The sequence below is a fragment of the Leptinotarsa decemlineata genome, unplaced genomic scaffold, assembly GCF_025532065.1.
Source record: "Leptinotarsa decemlineata unplaced genomic scaffold, Ldec_3_MD MMD2_tig00026336_RagTag_RagTag, whole genome shotgun sequence".
Classification (NCBI taxonomy): Eukaryota; Metazoa; Arthropoda; class Insecta; order Coleoptera; family Chrysomelidae; genus Leptinotarsa; species Leptinotarsa decemlineata.
Genome location: NW_027412692.1, coordinates 12744557 through 12764035, shown reverse-complemented (window position 1 = coordinate 12764035; position 19479 = coordinate 12744557). Strand labels below are relative to the sequence as shown.

General features: G+C 37.9%; 1 pseudogene; it reads right to left on the bottom strand.

The window, feature by feature from the left end:
* Positions 1 to 631: 631 nt before the first annotated feature.
* Positions 632 to 1406, bottom strand: LOC111512977 (small ribosomal subunit protein uS2-like; annotated as a pseudogene).
* Positions 1407 to 19479: the final 18073 nt, after the last annotated feature.

Below are 19479 nucleotides of genomic sequence, written 5' to 3'. Positions count from 1 at the left end.
TCTCCGAAAATACATCCAGAATCTCCCCTCTCTTTTACTATGTCCAAATACATCAGAGGCATAGAGAACAATTTGACAGGCCGTGCACAATGTCGGGACACGACGTCACGTATTTTACAGGCACTTTTCCCGCAGTCGGCCTCAACATATATCATCTGCTCACGTTTCTTACATTTGTGACGTGAAAAAGAGACAAGAACGTATGTATCGAGTTAGTATGCATAACCAAATTTAAAAGACGCTCATTCAGGAGGCACGTAAAACAATTTTTCAAAATGATCCTCGGCTTTTCTTATTGCCTTTTAGGTGACAGGTTATTTTGGAGTTATGCAAAACCAGTCACGGCGTCCCGACGACCCAAGTGATGTTTTATTCAAATTTCAAATCGGACATCTTCTACGATCATTGAGATTTCAAGACCTACATTTCGAGTAGGATTTCGACACTCTTGTGCTGCTCGGGTTTTTTTATTGATACAAAATCATGTATCAAAGGTCGTTTTTCAAGAACAATTTTATTACCAATCACTGGACCTTTCCCAGTTGGTAACAACAGCGGGTTTCTGTGTAGTATTTGTAGCTGTCCACTGTTCTTGAACTTCTGCTGCTCAGTCGTCCGTACAGCGGTACAGCTAGCGAGCTGTATACGTAGGGATTGCGCCAGCCACTACTGGAGCAACTGGTGGGACCTCAGCTGGTGGATCTAGAGGAGCAGCAATTTCAGCGGGTTCAACAACTGCTGCAACAGCATCTTTGGCAGCTTGTTATATCTTTTCTGCCTCTTCAGGTTCTATGTAGAAGAATAGATCGACTACAACCTCCCACTTGGTATCTCGTTGAATAGTTCCTCGAAGACGAAGGACCTCACGAGCTAATAGCCACCAAAGAAGACCAATACTGTGTGGAGACTTGTTATTGCCAGGAATAGCAATGTCAACAAATATCAAAGGAGAATCGGTATTGCACAATGCAATAACTGGAATGTTGACATAAGAAGCTTCAGTAATAGACTGATGATCAAAGGCTGGATCAGTAACAATCAATAAACGAGGTTCTCTGAATGCAGCTTGAGTCTGATTTGTGAGCGCATCAGGAATAAGTCTTCCTGGTATGGAAGTAGCTTCAGTATGTGCTGCAAATTTGAGAACAACACGTTGTCCATAAGGACGAGATGAAATGACTTACACTTCATCAAGGTGTTCTGTAGCTAAAATAGTCCGTTCTAGGAATTATATTAATGTGAATTCCATTAAAGCCATGTTTATGGACATACTGTTCCATTTGGAAATCCACATTTGCAGTTCCAAGATGTGTTCCAGCCGCCAACATTTTAGTAACATCATCCTCTTTGAGAGCAAGAACATCTTCTCCTCCCAACAACGGTTTTGTTTGAGTTACGAAAAACATGTGAAAAGACGGGCGATGACTGAATCAGAAGATATCACTGATAGATGTTCTCTATTTTTTTTCGAAAGAACTCAAAGTTTCATCAAAGCCTATTCATGTTTCAACGAAAACTTTGTTGTGGTGAAACTATTTCTTGTTTTTTTCAACGGCATGGTCATAATTTTGTTGAACTACGTGAGTTCGCAAAAGATAATGAACTAAAATTTTTGTTTGAAGGTGGTTGACAATGTTTCGTGGTGTATTTCATCAGTTTGGACTTCCATTGTTTAATATAATATAAATTGATTTGATAACACTTTGATAATAAAAAGATTAACCGAAAATAACAATTTTATTGAACAAAGAACTGAAATTACAAAGAAATAACATACAAGCAACAACCAAATAAATAAAAAATTGAAATATTAATAAAAGCTGAAAAAATTGAAAAATCAAAAATATTATTAACAAAAAATGAAAAAATAAAAATTGAAATATTTCAAACCAAGTTATGTAACAACGTTTCGATTATTAGTATCCACAATCGTCTTCTGGTGATAACTCGACTTATTTCTCCGAAATCTGACTATTTATAGGTCATTCAAGTGCTTTCACCTATCACCTTTTATCTTTTTCCACTTGATTGATTTTGGCGGGAGATGACTGTTTGGCGAGATTTGGTCGTTTTTTGTTTGATTGGAGGTTTCCATATGTTACGTATCTCTACGCTAGCTTGACTGAATGCTTTGTTGGACAACATATACGCGGCTTCTTTGAATTTCCTCCTAAACCAGTGTTCCTCTTTGTGGATGATTTCAGCTTGAGCCCACTTGATGTTGTGTTGATGAGTCCAAACATGCTCTGCTATTCTGGATTTGCTGGTTTTTCCTCGCTGTGTGTGTTTCTTGTGCTCAGCAATGCGTACTTTCAATGGCATCTTAGTTTCACCGATGTATGATTCTCCGCACTCGCAGGGTATCCGGTAAATGCAATTCTTGGAATCGCAGTCTGCGTTTGGTGGCCTGGTTTTCGTGAGGCTGCTACGGATAGTGTTCCCAGATCTGAAGCAAGTCCTGATGTTATACTTGGACCTAATCCGTCTCATCCTTTCCGATAATCCTCTGATGTAGGGAAGTACAAGTACTGGTTGTGGCGACTTCTCTTCCTTGTGGAGTTCTTGCTGTCTTCTAGCTGAGGCCTGTTCTACCATAATTTTGGAATAGCCATTTCGTTGAAGGTCATTTTCGATGATGCGTAGTTCCTTTTCGAGACCTTCTTTTATATTACAGAGCCCAAAAATACGGTCCAGTAGAGTCTTGATGATTTCTGTCCTAGTCGATAGATGGTGGTTGGATTTCTAGTTCAGATACTGTCCTGTGTGAGTGGGTTTTCGATATACAGATGTTTCCCATTTAGTGTCGGTCCTCTTCACCAATACGTCTCAGAAATGCAATTCTTTCTCCATTGTGAAAGTGACGGAAGGCCTTGCGTTGTTGATGTGCTTCAGGAAAGTGTCTAGTTCTGCATTCTCATGGTTCCATATCATGAAGTTGTCGTCTACGTATCTCAACCAGACTCGGGGCTTTTTGTGGGCTCTTTCAATGGCCAAAGTTTCAAACCACTCCATATATAAATTGGCTTCAACAGGTGAAAGTGGCGATACCATTGGCAGTCCCTCATCTTGCGTAAAGAATTCGTCCTTCAGTTGGAAGTAGCAGTTTCGTACACAGCATCCTAGTGATTCTATAATTACTTGTATTGGTAAGTTTGTTCTATTTTTCAGGTCTCCATCTTCAGATAGCTTTTCCTATATGATTTGAAGTGCTTCTTCGATAGGAACGTTGGTGTTCAATTTTTTCAGCTTTCATTGATATTTCAATTTTTTATTTGTTTGGTTGTTGCTTGTATGTTATTTCTTTGTAATTTCAGTTTTTTGTTTAATGAAATTGTTATTTTCGGTTAATATTTTTGATTTTTTTCAGGGTTATCAAATCAATTTATATTATATTAGACGATAGAAGTCCGAACTGATGAAATAAACTAAAATTTTATTGCATATACACAGTTAAGATAGGATAGGATATTACCTTTATTTTCCAGTAGACAATAGGACATTTTATAGGAATAGTCAAAGTGCAACTTGATTCTACATGAAAGAAAAAGAAACCTGAATAAAAATAATTTCAAATTCAGAACATACTATTTGGAATTCGAAACAAAATCTAAAATTCGAAGACTTCAAATGAATTCATAGTCTAGATCAATGTTTATCTTTTTCTTCTCTCTCTTTCTCTTGCCTTGGCGTTGTCCTGCGTTCTGAAAAACGGCTGATACATGCACCATAGGGCCACAAGTTCAGATTCATAACCTTTCTGAAGTTTTGTTTTTCAAATTCTCACTTCAAAGGATGAGTAAACATCAGGAAACTTAGAAGTCATGGAAAATTCTTCTTGAAAAATGCTATGAGGGATGCAACCGTAGTTACTCTGTCCACTCTGCACACATGCACACATGCACACATGTTGTGGTACTCCTTTAATAGCAACATTTTCTTCATTGTTTCCTACCCATAATCCCCTTCTATTACTATTCCTTCTACTTTCGGCCTGTTTCCAATCATATATTGAAAGAATAGCTTGATCATTGGGTGAATCAACTGCGGATTGCTTATTTAAATTAATATATTCATTGAGATTCAACGATGTTTCTCCACGAAGAAGAGGTTTTGGTTTTATTATTGGGAAATTCACCTCGTTAGCAATCACAAGGGATTTCCCTTTATTTGTTTTCATTGGAATTTTCTATATCTATACCTAAACACTGTTTTGTTACGTTTTATCGGGTTCTGTCACCATTATTACAACGTGAGAAGGGGGATAATTCAAAAGTATGATTGAGAGGAACCTTTGAACTCAGAATGAGACTCAAGTGAACTATTGTCAGTTGTTTTCACTCTATCAGAAACATATGAAATGTCCAATTGACCCAAAGTTATTCGAAGTAGTTGGTCAGTTTTTCTTCTGCGGTCGCGTTATTGGGAGAGAATCATAACTTCTGCCTTTTCTTCATATCAAGTTTGGAAAGATGCGCGTTAAACCGTTTTTGCAGCTAGACTGTTTCATCTGCATAAACGTCACATCACTGGTGCAAAAAAAGGTCATCAATAAAAATTGTAAATAGGAGAGGTGCTAGCACAGATCCTTGAAGAACACTGTTGACTATAGGCTCTAAATCAGACGTTGTGCTGTCTCCTAGATCTCCTAGTAGGAGAGCTACACCTCTGACTTCATATGCATTCATTTTATGTAGTAGTAAGGAAATTCCGCTCAAAACATCCAGCAAACTAATGATGAGCTCAAAATCATTTATGTTGTCAGTGGTTATTAAAAAACGTATAGAAAGCAACCATCAAAAGACAGTAAACCTGAAAAATATGATGTGCACACTCTTCTCTTTCAAATCCCTCCACTTTTCGAGAGTAGAGCTCGTGCGACCATTAAACAAAATGTTACCCAAAGTTTTATCTTTTCATCACTTAGCTTCCCTGACTACGTTGTTAAGAATGAATATACCTGAGGCGAGGAATTAGGAAATTCTACCTCCCGGAGGATAAATACTTGTTAATGGTCTATTCATAACAGCACATGAACCATATTTGTATATATCTAGTCCATGAAGGCTCGAATTACACTTGTTGGCCGTAATACGGTTGTGGTATAATGAGCATATGTTAGCTTCCATAATGGTAAATTATGAATTGAAATAGGAATAACTCGAGAACGGTTATAGTTGGGTAAATAGTATCTCTAATCAATATACACATAATGAAATCGAGGGTGCTCCACTCTGTATAATTCAGTCCATTTTTGTATTGCAATTTGCATCTCTTCCATTTCATCACCTTATTAAAAATCGCAATATGCAAGTTTCAGACTAAACTACTCATGTTCAAAGTTCCATCCGGAGTAATCTTCCATATAATCCTCCGCCTAGCAAGTTTTCTCAAAAGACTGAATATTCCTTTCATCGCGTTCAATGTTAATATTAAAATTCACCTGAGAAAAAGTCTATATAATAGCATAAAAATGACTCGAAACTAACTTTCATAGATTACCTTCGAACCCGGGAAAGTTTCCATGAGTTAATTTTTCTCTAGCGCTATCTTATCGATTTTGCAAAGTTTAATAAAGTCGGGAAAGTCGTTTGCACAAACGAGGGAGAAAATTAATTTTCATACTACTATGTTGATACCCCTAACTCAGGTCGTATTCGAATGTGCTAAAATCACATTCGTCACGTTGAAATGTTCATAAATCAATTCAGGTCACGAGGTTTCTACAAAAGACGATGATCAACGTCAAGTATAAATGGACTGTATACCTGGAACGACTGTTCTTGAGTTGACCGATTTCATATTATTATTGGTGAACATAGATTGGTTCCTATCATTGTTTGTATTCTATCAAGGACAGATAGCCAGATTGTATTAATGTTTATTGCCTTCTATTGGAAGTATCCTTGTGATCTCCATTTCTATTTGCTCTCTTTATACTTTTGCATAGTAATTTTGAGTTTCATCAAAAAATACTTCGAATAAGCAGGGATGGCCACTAACACCCTTGGCCTTTGGTGAGTTGCGACACCACTTACCCGAGCAACTGGTGCAAAACCGGACCGGCAGCCCAGGCGCACCCGGGAAGGAGAACTCTATTCTCCTTCCGGTGCCGGCCGTGGGTCCACAGGGCTAACCACCCGGTGGACCCAACACTTGGTTCCCAGTGATCAAGGAAGGGGCCCCCACAATCGACCCGCTCGGAGGGGTCAGAGGCAAGGTGGTGGGGCCCATAACGATGATTTGCCTACCGACAACAACCCTGGCAACGACAACGGACGCTTTGAGTGGACGCATGAGCTGAGAGATAGCCTTATGCATTGCAACGAGAGTAGTGAGCCCGCGCGAAGAGGGTACATGGCGAGATTGCATGCTCTGTGGTGTGAAACACATCCGGAGCATGCCGCCTCTTCCGCCCAAAATCTTAGGGATTACGTATTCTATCTTCGGCGGCAGGGCTATATAGCTCCTCCCCAGTCTGCTAACGAAGTGGTAGAAGTGGCAGTTCTACCACCCGTTGGCACGGCTGGAGAGGAGACTCGCACCATACCACCAATGGAGACGACAATCAGAACAGGCAGGGCGCTTCACAGAATTAGGCCCCTGAAGCCACAAGAACTGGCTTGTTTGGATGCGGAGGTTCATAGTGTTCTAACAGAAGAGGCTGACATCTGGTAAATCAACACCGCCGTGTATAACGTCGTCCAATCGCTTTCCGAATCGGAAGGACGAAATCCCGGCCTTGCGGTTCGGAAGATTGAACGGCGTGTACACAAGATGGAGGCTAAGATCACGTCGGCGAGACAACACGCGTCTCGTATCCAATGTGTGATGGACTACAGGGCGGCCAATAGGCCTTTCACGCCCGCAGTGCGGCGAATAGCCGCCAATTTACGACGTATCCATCACACTCTAAGCCAAGGGGTGCTGTTGACCACCAAACAGCATTGCCTTGATAGGATACGAATGCTAGTGGCTGCTAAGAAGTCACTAGTGAGGCGAGCGAGAAGTATCGCGGAAAATCTTAGGTTCCGCGAAAACCTTCTCGCTTATTCCAAGAGCCTCCACGTGTTGTGGATAATCCGCCGACTGTTGATCAGGTGGAATCCTTCTGGAAGGATATCTATGAACACCCGCAGCCACTCAATTTAGACACTCCAGCCCTAGCGCAGTTCGAAGCTTTCAACAGAGAGCTTCGACAGCCTGAGCTCAATGAACTGCGCAACCCGATAACCCCGGATGACGTTCGAAGAGCCCTTGTTGGTTCCAAGAACTTTGCTGCTCCAGGCCCAGATGGGCTAAACACTTATTGGTGGAAAAATCTACCAAATACCCACCGCCATCTGGCCAGAGTTTTCAACTTATGGCTGGACGGAGAGCAGCCGATTCCGGATTGGTTTGTAGAGGGGCGGACCGTTCTCATCCCCAAAAGCGGAGATTTGTCGATTCCCAAGAATTACAGACCGATAACATGCTTGAATTCGTGTTATAAGTTGTTTACAAGCATATTATACACACGAATACTCACCGCAGTTGTGTTCGAACGGATATATGAGCAGAGAGGGTCGAAGAGAGGAGTCGCTGGATGTGAAGAGAACCTGCTCATCGATAGATGTGTAACGCAGGACTCGATACAATATAAGCGTAACCTCTCTATGGCCTGGATCGATTACCGTAAGGCATTTGATACAATTTCGCATGAGCTCATCTTGCATTTGCTCAGATGCCTTGCGGTACCCGACAACATAGTGAGATGCATTGAACAACTGATACCACTTTGGCGAACTCGCTTCACCATAACATCTGGTCAAGCAAGAGTCCAAACAGGGTGGGTCACTTTCAGAAGGGGTGTATTTCAGGGTGATTCCCTCAGTCCCCTTCTATTCTGCATCTCACTATTGCCATTATCCGCTGCGCTCAGAAACACTCGAGGGTATAACTGTGGCACCCCCGGAAACCGGAGGCACAAGGTCACCCATCTGTTTTATATGGATGATCTTAAACTTTATGCCTTTGGAGAGAAGGATCTCCATCAGTCCTTGAGGGTGGTGGAAGAGTACACGCATGTTATCGGTATGAAATTCTGGATAGACAAATGTGCAATGGTTCATCTCAGAAGAGGACGATGCGGGGACTACGGAGAGGATGTGCAGCTCGTAGATGGAAGCATCCTACACCATCTGGATGCCGGAGAGACGTATACTTACCTCGGGGTGGAACAACGCCACTCACAAGAGGTAACCGCAGTGAAAAACTCTCTCCGCGGCAAGTATCAGCACAAACTTCGACAGATCTGGTCATCGGAGCTGTCGGGGAAGAACAAAGTTGCTGCAACAAATATGCTTGCCGTTCCAATCTTACTCTACTCGTTTGTAGTAGTGAAGTGGACTCGGGAGGAGCTGTATCAACTCGACGTAAAGACCCGAAACATGATGCATCTTTATAGGAGTTTGCATCCCAAATCGTCCGTTCCCCGGTTGTACTTCCCCCGACAACAGGGAGGTCGTGGACTTTTGAGTTTGGAGTGTCTACATGACAGAATGGTACTGGATACAGCCTGTAAAGTCGTCAGGAGTTCGGATCCCCTTCTCTGCATGGTCCGTGACCATGAGAGAGCAGGAATTCGAGCATTTCTCCTTAGGGCAGCTGCTCGAGCAGCTGATGAACTCGGTATAGTTTTCGACTCTGAACGAGGTGACTACAACTCTGTCACCGAGTTGGAACCCGTTCAGCAAAAAGCTCAGATAAAAGCCGCAGAGATCACCTTACTTTTGCGGAGACACAGGGATAAGCCAATGCATGGGGTCTTCTTCAATAATATTGAAGACCTTGGCTTATCAAAGCGCCTGATGTTCGCTTTTCTCAGGTTGAGTGGGCTGAAGTCGGAAACTGAGGGGTTCATCATGGCTTGCCAGGATGGTGTCTTCAACACCTTAGTCTACCGAAGTCGCGTGATGGATATAGAGGTTCCTGACACAAGGTGCAGGGCCTGCCGCGAGGCGCCCGAGACCCTAATGCACTTGCTATCAGCATGTCCAGCATATGCGGTCTCGGCCTATATCCATCGACATAACGCGGCCCATCTACGGCGCTCTTACGGTATTGACGAGACACCGGTGTTGCCCTACGCTCCGGGGGATATTGAATCCGTGGTGGGGAACCAGAAGTGCCGAATTTATTGGAATTATTCGTTTCCCACCCTCAGGCTCATACAAGCTAATAAGCCTGATGTAGTCCTTCTCGACCACCAGACCAAAACGATATTTGTCGTGGAGTTTTCAGCTCCTGGCGAGACGAATATCGTCAGAAAAGAGGAGGAAAAACGGATAAAATAACGAGATTTTCTCTTCGAACTCCGCAGACTCTATCCAGATCACTCTGATAAGATGGTCGTTCTGATTGTTGGAGTCCTTGGTGGAATGATGTCTTCTCTACTCTCGAATCTCAAAATCATACCGGCTTGCCGCACTAAGGCAGAAATCTTAGCCGCACAGATGCAGAAGGCTGTCATTCTTGGCTCACTGCGTTTGCTCAGGGCACATGATTCTCGGACCCAATGATCACTTACCCCACGGTGTGGGGAGTGGTCATTGGTTGATTATGCTGGCGCGCCCTCCCGAATGTATCGGGGCTTCGGGGGATAGGGCCTGACCAGCGCACACTACGGTGATAATAATAATATTTATTTTCCATAAGACATGAACATGTATTGGAATAGTCAGTTATATGAATGAATACAATCAAGAAGATCATACAGTCACAATAAAAAATTCTTGCACGGTATAAAAACTATAATTCAATAAAAACATTTTCAAATTGAATTCAAAAACATGGATTCTGTCAATTTCTCTGAGAAAAGAAGGTAACTTGTTGAACATTTTCAATCCCAAGTAAAAAAGGGACCGGCCAGTTAGGTTGTATTTATAGGGTTTCACATAGAAATTATTACGATTTCTTGTGTCAATACTATGAGAGGAGCTATGTCGTTCGAACTTTGATTGATTTATATAAATATAAACACACATTTCAAATATAAATATATCCGCAAGAGTTAATATTTTGTATTGCTTGAAAAGGTCTCTACATGATGTTTGACGTTCAACTCCTGCCAAGATTCGGAGAATTTTTTTTGTGCGACAAAAACACTTTGCGCTGATGAAGAACCACCCCAGAGACAAATGCCATATCTAATTCGCGATTCTACATGAGCATGGTAATAATTCAGTATTTGATCACTGGTTAAAATCATTCTGAGGTTTCTCATTAAATATGCGGTAGATGATAATTTGGAGGTAAGTTGGCTACAATGTCCTTTCCAGTTCAGACAGTGGTCTAAAGTAAGCCCTAGAAATTTACATTCAGTGACATTAGAAAGTATCCTGTTGTTGGCATCTATTTTGATGTCAGAACAAGTTTTTTGTCGATGGTGAAATCGAATAGAAAAAGTTTTCTCAGAGTTAAGAAACAGAGAATTGGAGTTGCACCATAAAACTAAATTATTTAGTGACCGGTTACACTCCTCCTTCAAAGAAATGTCGCATTTATAAGACACTAATAATGACGTATCATCCGCATACATAATGCATGTATACTCAGCGACTGCAGTATTCATATCATTACAATATAATATAAATAATAAAGGTGCCAAAACAGAACCTTGAGGGACCCCAATTTCCAGAGTTTGAGTTCCAGATTTGAATATACGCTGGTGATCGGTAAATGAGACAAACTGTCTTCTGTTTTTAGTAAAGGACTCAATCCAATTGAAGGCATGCCGTATGAATACATTTTTTTTAACAGGATCATGTGGTCGACGCAGTCAAATGCCCTACTGAGATCACAGAATATTCCAACAGGGCATTCGCCGCATTCGATACTTTCCAAGATTTTCTCATAGAATGCTGAGATGGCAGTTATGATGGATTTTCTAGATTGGAATCCGTGTTGAGAAGAAGAAATAATTTTATGACTCTCAACAAAATTCATTAATCTCTCTAAGTATGCATACTCAAAGATTTTTGAAAAACCAGAGGGTACAGTGATAGGCCTGTAATTTTCTAAAAGATGAGCTTCAGATTTCTTATGAACTGGTACAACTTTACCAATTTTCAGTTTTTCAGGAAAAACTCCAAACGTAAAAGACAGATTGACTAAGTAAGTGAGTGGATATATAATATATGGTAGACTTTTCTTAATTAGAAACATTGGAACGTCATCAGGTCATCAGGTATGATCGGAGATTGTATTATCTAGAATACATATTACAGTGTTCGGTATGTTTGTGAAAACATGGTCTATTATATTACGCGAATTAGGTGTTAGTCTAGTAGGCCGTCCACTTTTGATTTGAGACCAAAGCTTGTGAACATATTTTCCAAATTGAGAAATTGTTGTACGCTACGTGAGTTATTGGTGGAATCCAGGTTTATGTCACCAGCTAGAGTTATATCAACATTTGGTTCATAGAGATTATCAAGTATAATGGAAAGATTGTTGATGAAAATATCATAGTTACCATCAGGTGATCTATAACAAGACAGTACTAATAGAGTTTTATTATTTGAAGGGTTTCGCCAGGAAATTCCACAGATTTCCAATGATTTTTCAACAGAGAATTCTTTTAAGTTAATTATATTGTAGTTTAAATCATTTCTGACATATACAGCAGCACCGCCTTTTTCAAATTTTCCTCTACAAGAAAAACTACCCAAATTATATCCTAAAATTTTTTTCGATAAAATAAACCCAGTAGTTGTATGAGTTTCGTTAAAACATAAAAATTTAAACTTATTATTAATGAGAATGTCAGACTCAAGAGTATTTACAGTATCACTATTCAGACTTCTAACATTAGGGGTTAGAATGTCGGGTGTTGCTAAAGGTTTTCTGGGGTCCTTATCTAACCTTTATCAGTCTTTCTTCACCAGTTTTCAAAATGGTGTGATGAACGAAACTAGTCAATAAATATAGAACTACCGTGGAAAATAGACAAAAGTGTGTTATTTTAGTTTTTGTAGTGTTTTCCCGGAGATTAACTGGTGCCTCAGTTATACTTGTTGTAATATTTATGTTGCTCAGATATTTCTCAAAATATTCTTGAAATCTTGCGAAATATCTATCGATATTTTATTATATTCAATTTCACTGTGATTCATGAAATACTGAACTTCAAAACATACTCGTATATTTCATTAATCTCAAAATTAATATGACTTCGAAACAACTCTCCAATTTCTGAAATGTATTATGAACCATTATGTAAACATTTTAAGCTCAGGCCCTACTTTCAGCCCCGACTTCCTAAACTTTCCCGAGATGATTTATCATATTCCAAAGTTCCATAGGGTAATTCCCTTTAAATAACGGATAATCCTGAATGATTACACATTTTAAATCAGTCTTACTGCAACGCTCATAATTTGCTGATTGAAATAATTCACTTCAATGTGTATCAATATTGAAGGACTTTCAGGTGAGCTGAAACATGCAACTTGAGATCTCAATAATGGAAGAGACGACCTTTCGTGAAGTATTGAATTTTGCACAGAGACGAATTTGAGTTTGGTTACATGAACTGCAAAATTGAATGAGGCAACTGAATATCTTATACTTACGGGTTGAACATTCCTTTGATTTGTTTAACCGTCAGCAATCCAAATGGCCATGTAAGTGGCAGATAACTTAAGCCTATTAAGCTCAAAATTTTCCTGGATATAACCTTGCATGTGGTGTTTTGGTCTTGATAGTGTCTTTTCTGATTCATATATTATCCACGCCGGCTTACACTTGACCTTTATTATTCATATCGACAGGAAGACCATCTCCAATGATTGAACAAACTTTCTGAAAGTTATGATGAGTGTAATGATTCACAATTAATTGTCACCAGTGAGATCTTCCAGATGAAATTGCATCGGAATTCAAAGTTACAGGATTCTAATCTGTGGAATTTTCAATCAAAACAGATAAAGTGAAACCCAATCAACTAAAAGCGTCAATACTTGATAAGTATTTAGAACAAGTGAAACTTGGTTTTCACCATTGAGCCTTCTATGTACTATCATACGATGTGATGCGGTTTTTGTAAAAAAAATTTTGTAATTATAATTGTATTTAGAAGAAATAAAATTTTATTTCTGTTAAACTTTTGTAATTATTATTGTTTTATTGTGTTTTTCTTTATTTAATGTGATGATAATTTTATTCGGCTAAACTGTTGAGTTGAAATCCCTATAACTCAATGTATAGAGATTTTTCTCAACACCTCAGGTGGATTCGGGCTCAAATATAACTATTACTGACACAAAATGATCTGACTAGCAGGTGTTCCTGTAAATAAATTTGGGAAAGACACAACTGAATATGAGAAAATGTAGAACACTTTATTTAAATGTGAAAATTTAAATTGTCTAAAGAGAACAGCAACAATTCTATGAATGTTTTATGGCTACACCGAACTAATCTTCGTAAATAACGGAACGCACTAATAGTCTATGAAATGTCAGTAATTAATAAATCAGGGACACTGTGATTTTCTGCTTGTGATCAATTGAAATTCTTGTATTCAATTATTTCATTCAATTGTCCAGTTTTTGTTCTTGGACAATTTATTTTATTATACATGAATATATTTTATCTTTGATGTGGAAAAGGTTAATACCTGGTTTTCCTCCAATGTGTTGTGTAGTGTAAATTTTCCAACCTCTGGATTCCTCTTCATTACTGCTGGGACTGGATCTGGCTTACACAGGTTGGTTTTTCATTATACTTGCATTCAATTACTATTATTCAATATAATTATATATGATTTCCTAACTTTTCTATTGAATTTTATTTAATTTTTTGAAGAGAATAATTTTGCGTGGCGTTCACCTTCGTCGCCTTGTGAAGAATCCTCTTGTTGATAAAAAAGTTGAAAATCCTCAACCTTCCTTGGATACCATCTATACATTTTCATAACTTCAAATTTTCAACTTTGATATCATAAAAACTATCTGTTCTACAATTTTGTTACTTGTTCCTAAATGATTTTATTGGACCCCACGGGACATATTCCGGTGTATCCTTTCCGAAGCTCTGGTCTATCAGATATATTCCTCACAGTCGTAGAGGGCTGTGAAGAAACAATCTTCAGAGTCGTAGGGGGCTATACAGAATCAATCATTCCTCAGAGACGTAGGGGACTGTGTTGCATGGTTAAGTTGTTAGAAACGCAAGTTTCTAAATGCACAAAATGGACATCTCCACTTAACAATTATGTAAATGAATGGTTAACCTCACTTACGTCTGAATATAAACATTTTTCATAAGCATCATCTGATGTCCGTAACTAGGGAAGTGGTTTACAACAATAATATTCAAACTTATTATCATTTCTAGATATTTACAAAAAGTTTACGATGTCTCTTTCAAATTCATCAAACAGATATCATTTTGTTTTCATTTGACATTAATTTACAACCTCTGCCTGTATATGAATATTAATAAATTTGGGTACAAAAAATTTTGAATTTTAAATTCCCCACTCTTTTGTACTTGTTTCCTGTCAAGTCTGTCGATTTCTAGACATGTACAGGGTGACCTCGCTGTACTTCTTCATCTGAATTTTTCTGAGATGTTGTGAATATCTCTATCCATTGTTGTTGAGTCTTTTTATAACAGTACCTAGACCATTTTGATCGAGACATCAATATGTCACCAACAGATATGCAGCCTCATGCAAAAGAATGCATTCATTTCTGTCAGAGGTAAATAATATATCAGGAACTGTTTTAGACAGTGTCCAACCTAGGATCATTGAAACAATTCCTGGAGGATTATCTAGACTCATGTCCAACAATTTAGAACAGACGAACAACAGCAGGCCAGAATTGATGCACTGCAGGACTTTTTTCAGGAATATATATCGGATATTGCCGAAGGATACTTCAAATAAGCAATGGACGTCTCACCATTATTGAAAAATTATGAAATGATATTGTTGCGGATACTTTGAGGCAGTGGAAGTTAGAATGGCCAACAACTTCGATTAAGAAATTTAGGAATATATTTGAATGTATGATAAAAAACTGTTACATTGTAGATACATCGTTCATAAATTGCAACTAGGACAATAATTGAAAAATTGATGATGAAATTTGTTCTCTTGGACAACCACATTGAAGAAAGGATTGAGTAGTAGAAGTGATTATGAATTATGTACAAACGAATTGAAGAAGACCAAGTTTCTAACAAAGTGTTGAAACACCTGACACGCCTGGATAAGTAATTTAGAAACTGGGGACCTAATAGAGGAACAGCTTCAAAGTTGTTCAAACTTCTGAAAACCTGTCGCTTTTTGTTTCTAGCCGGATAGCTCGGATTTTAGATTTAACGGACACCTTAAGTAACTGAGATTCACGGTGATTGACGCCGGATATGTACTTGTGATTTCAACTGTCTTCGCTCAGAAGTTTGTTGAGTTTTCGCTTTTTTCCTGCATGACGGAAGGAAATTTATGATCTTGAACTATTTCTATATTTGACAAGCTGAACATTTTTCAATTGGAGATATCAATATGGAGACTGTTACTGAGTTCTTTAATCATTATATGAGAATAACGGTCGCATGTAGATACTTACCTTACATCGATGGACATACAAAAATGTGTAACCTATCATCAACAGGCATTCGACATTGTTCAATCTTCACAAATTATGGCTACAATAAAGATATGGCGGTATATAAATTATTTATAGATACCATATACAGAAAAAGAGAGATGGGGGTGATATATATTCTATCTTCGAACGTACGTAGGTGAAATATAACAGATTCATGACTTCAATATTATGAAAGTTTCTGCAATTTCTAACAATGAAGCCATGAGCTCTGAGAGATTCTAAAACTTTTCGTGAAATATGACTACCAAATGTTAATTTATGATCGAATATTACCCCTAGGTCTTTGATCTGAATCCTGTATTACATACGGGAATGTATAAACCTCTTTTTTCGACTATAACTCACTACTTTCCATTTCTCCACATTGAGTTTCGATTTATTATTGCTACATCAAGCAACAAGAAATTCTAATTGAGATTGAGGATTTACACAATCATCTACTTCCTTAATTATAGAAAATAATTTCAAGTCATCCGCGAAGCATAACCGCTCACAAGCTAAACTTTCACATAAGTCATTATTAAACAATAAAAACAAAAGAGGACCTAGGTTGTAGCCCTGAGGCACACCAAAAGAAGCTATATATGTTATAGGAGATGAATTGTTTGCTACATATCAGATAGGATTGCATCAGCTGACAGGAAGTATTAGAAAAAACAAAACTCATCAGTTTATTGAGCAAGTTACCATGATCAATTTTATCAAATGCTTTAGAGAAATCCGTGTATATAACATTAACTTGGCCATTGTTATCTAATGCCTCCGAACGCTTAATAACAAATCCATGCTGCTGTTGAGGTAGTTGCCGTTGAACAGAAGCATATATGCGATTATATAAAATAATCTCAAGAATTTTAGAAAACATACATAAAATAGATATGGGTCTGTAATTCCCTATATATGATTTTCCATCACTTTTGTATACAAGACATATTTCAGCTGATTTCCAAATATCTGGGAATGTTCCAGATATCACACATGAATTAAAAATTCTCGTTGAATATTTCGCCAATGCTCCTACATTGGAGCAGTTGCAGATATAACCTCATTTTCTTGAATGGGGTAAAAATGAATATGAACATTATTATACACTGTACCAACTTTGTTCAAAAGTGAGTCAGATTTTGAATACACCTTGGACGTACCATTGAGTTGAATAAAAATGAAATTAAAATTACAGAGGTAATGATTTGAAATTGATATTTCATAAAATTAGTATGAACAGAAAAAATTAGAATAACAAAAAATGAAATATAGAAGCAGGAAGGAACGTTGGGATAAGGAAGTATGAGCCATTCCCCAATTTCGTCAATCGAAAGGAACAGCTAGTCAAACCTAACACCGTTACAAAACTTTCAAAACAGCTCAAAAAACCGCTGAAAGATTGTACATTTACAGATGTGCATTCACAATAATAATATATTGAACTATTATTTGTCCACTCTCTGGCCAATATAAAAAAAATTTATATGTTAACACTATCTCGCTTGGAAGATGTTATTGAATTTAAATACAATCAAATTACTCTACTATACTCTAGTTGAAGCAAACTGAAGTTTGCTTCCATAATTTGTACGGAAGAATGCAAAAGTAGTTTCAAGGGAATCGAAAAGGTTCAAAACAAATGTATTCGATTGTTTTATTAAAAAAATATCATAAATGGCATCTTGAGCATCTTGACTGAGAAACGTATTCAACATATCATCATCAGAACCAAAATGCATTGTGGTATCTCTTATATTCGTATACAAAATCATCAATAATAGTATCGATTTCCCCGAAATTCCATGCTTTATTCCGTTGCATTTTACTTCACGCCGTACTCGACATATAACTATGTTTAATATTCCTGTGTCAATATCTACAACTAGAGCACCTCTCCCAGCCATGTTGATATTAGCTAATGAATTTAATGGAACAACAGATATTGATTGGTCTTCACCACATTCCAGTGACTTCAGTCTATACACGATAATGACATTTAAAAAACGCTTATCATTCATTTCAATCAAGCTTTTATTATTGTGTTTATCATTGTATTGGTTAATTTATCTTCTATTATATACTTGTCATTATTATAGTTTTTTATTGTATACTTTCGTAAGGTTGATTTGAAAAACAGCTTATGCTGATAATCCGCCTGTTCATCTAATTTATTTTTGATGAATAAAGTCGATTCATTATTATTATTATTATAAATTTCATAACACAATTTTGAATATATCTTCGTGAAAAGGAACCTGTAACCCAACGGTTCCGATAAAAGGTCCTTGAGTTCGGGTTGAACCGAGTCTGCAGTTTTGTATTTGACGTTTCGGCTACCATTTTGAAGCCATTTTCAAAAATTTGATGAGGCTTGACGCCGGGGCCTCAATCTGCCTACTCCCCAGGTCTCATCTCGAGTTCTCTCTTAGGTCTCAATCTGCCTCCTCCTCAGTGAGCATCTGGAAATTAAGGGTTTCCAGGCAGTTGGAAGTCTCTAACTGCCCTCACGCTTGCTCAGACAGAAAGGTCGCTTTTCGATTTCGATGGCCTCGCGAATTATCCGAGCTTGTAGTGTTTTCACTGTGGCGATGGTCTTAGTGTTCGCAAAGTTTATGTTAAGTCCTGTCTCTTGATAATGTTTGGACAGGTCTGAAAACGGTTCTGACTTCCAGACAGCAAGTTGATGTTCGTATACTCTACTTGTCACACGTCTGTTGGTCTGGCCTACATATGTTGTATCCCAATCGGAGCATAGCATTTCATATATACCCTGGAATTTATTGACAATTTTGTCCGTGGGAGAACGGAGGAATGTGGAATTGTTGGCGGTGAATATCGTTTTTATGTCCTTTTTTTAAGAATTCGGTCAATTTTGTCAGTTACACCTTTAATGTAGGAAAGGAAAGCTTTGTAAGGAACGTTATTGTCTTTTGGGTCTTAGGGACCGGACGAAGAAGTTTGTTGACGACGGAGGATTCTGTCGTGATATATTTCTCAAATAAAGTTTGTGGTGTAGTTTATGAAAACACTATGGATATTCATTAGGTAACGGCCGAATCAATCAGAAAACCTACATGTATCTCAAATCTCTGATAAAATAAATGAACTGATAATATCATTTCATTTTTGTATACCTACATCTTTATACACTAACATTTAAAAAATTCAACTTCTGTATGCTGCGTATCTTTTTGACACCCTGTATATTAGTGAATCATTTATAAAATTTCACAGCCCCGGTCGGAAATTGATATTGTGGTTGATTTATTCGCTGTTATTATTGTTTTTAGTTTTTGTAGTTGGTTATTGTTGTTTGATTCATTATTAAATGGGAGATGTAAAAAAGACATTAATATATGAGAACGAAATTGGCTTTGGATCCAAAGTGATCCCGATATTTAAAAGAGGAGATATTTCTTCCTTGGATAATTTCCGTCCTATTTCCATTATCTCAATTTTTAGTAAAATTGTTGAAATAATTTTAAAAAGACGCCTATATTCCTATTTTGAAACAAATAATTTTTTCTCAAACTCTCAATATGGTTTCCGCAAAGGAAGATCTACCTCGCAAGCTGTCTTAAATATAGTTGGATATGTCATTGATGGCCTTGAAGATGGACTCCATACTGCCATTACACTTTTTGATTTATCTAAGGCTTTTAACTTCGTGTCACACACGCTGTTACTTGAAAAATTACAAAATTTAGGGGGTGAAAGGAGTTTCCTTAACACTTATCAAATCGTACCTCACAAATAGATATCAAGCTGTTTCTTGCAATAATACCATTTCTAGCTTCAAACCTGTAGTACACGGAGTCCCTCAAGGATCTATCCT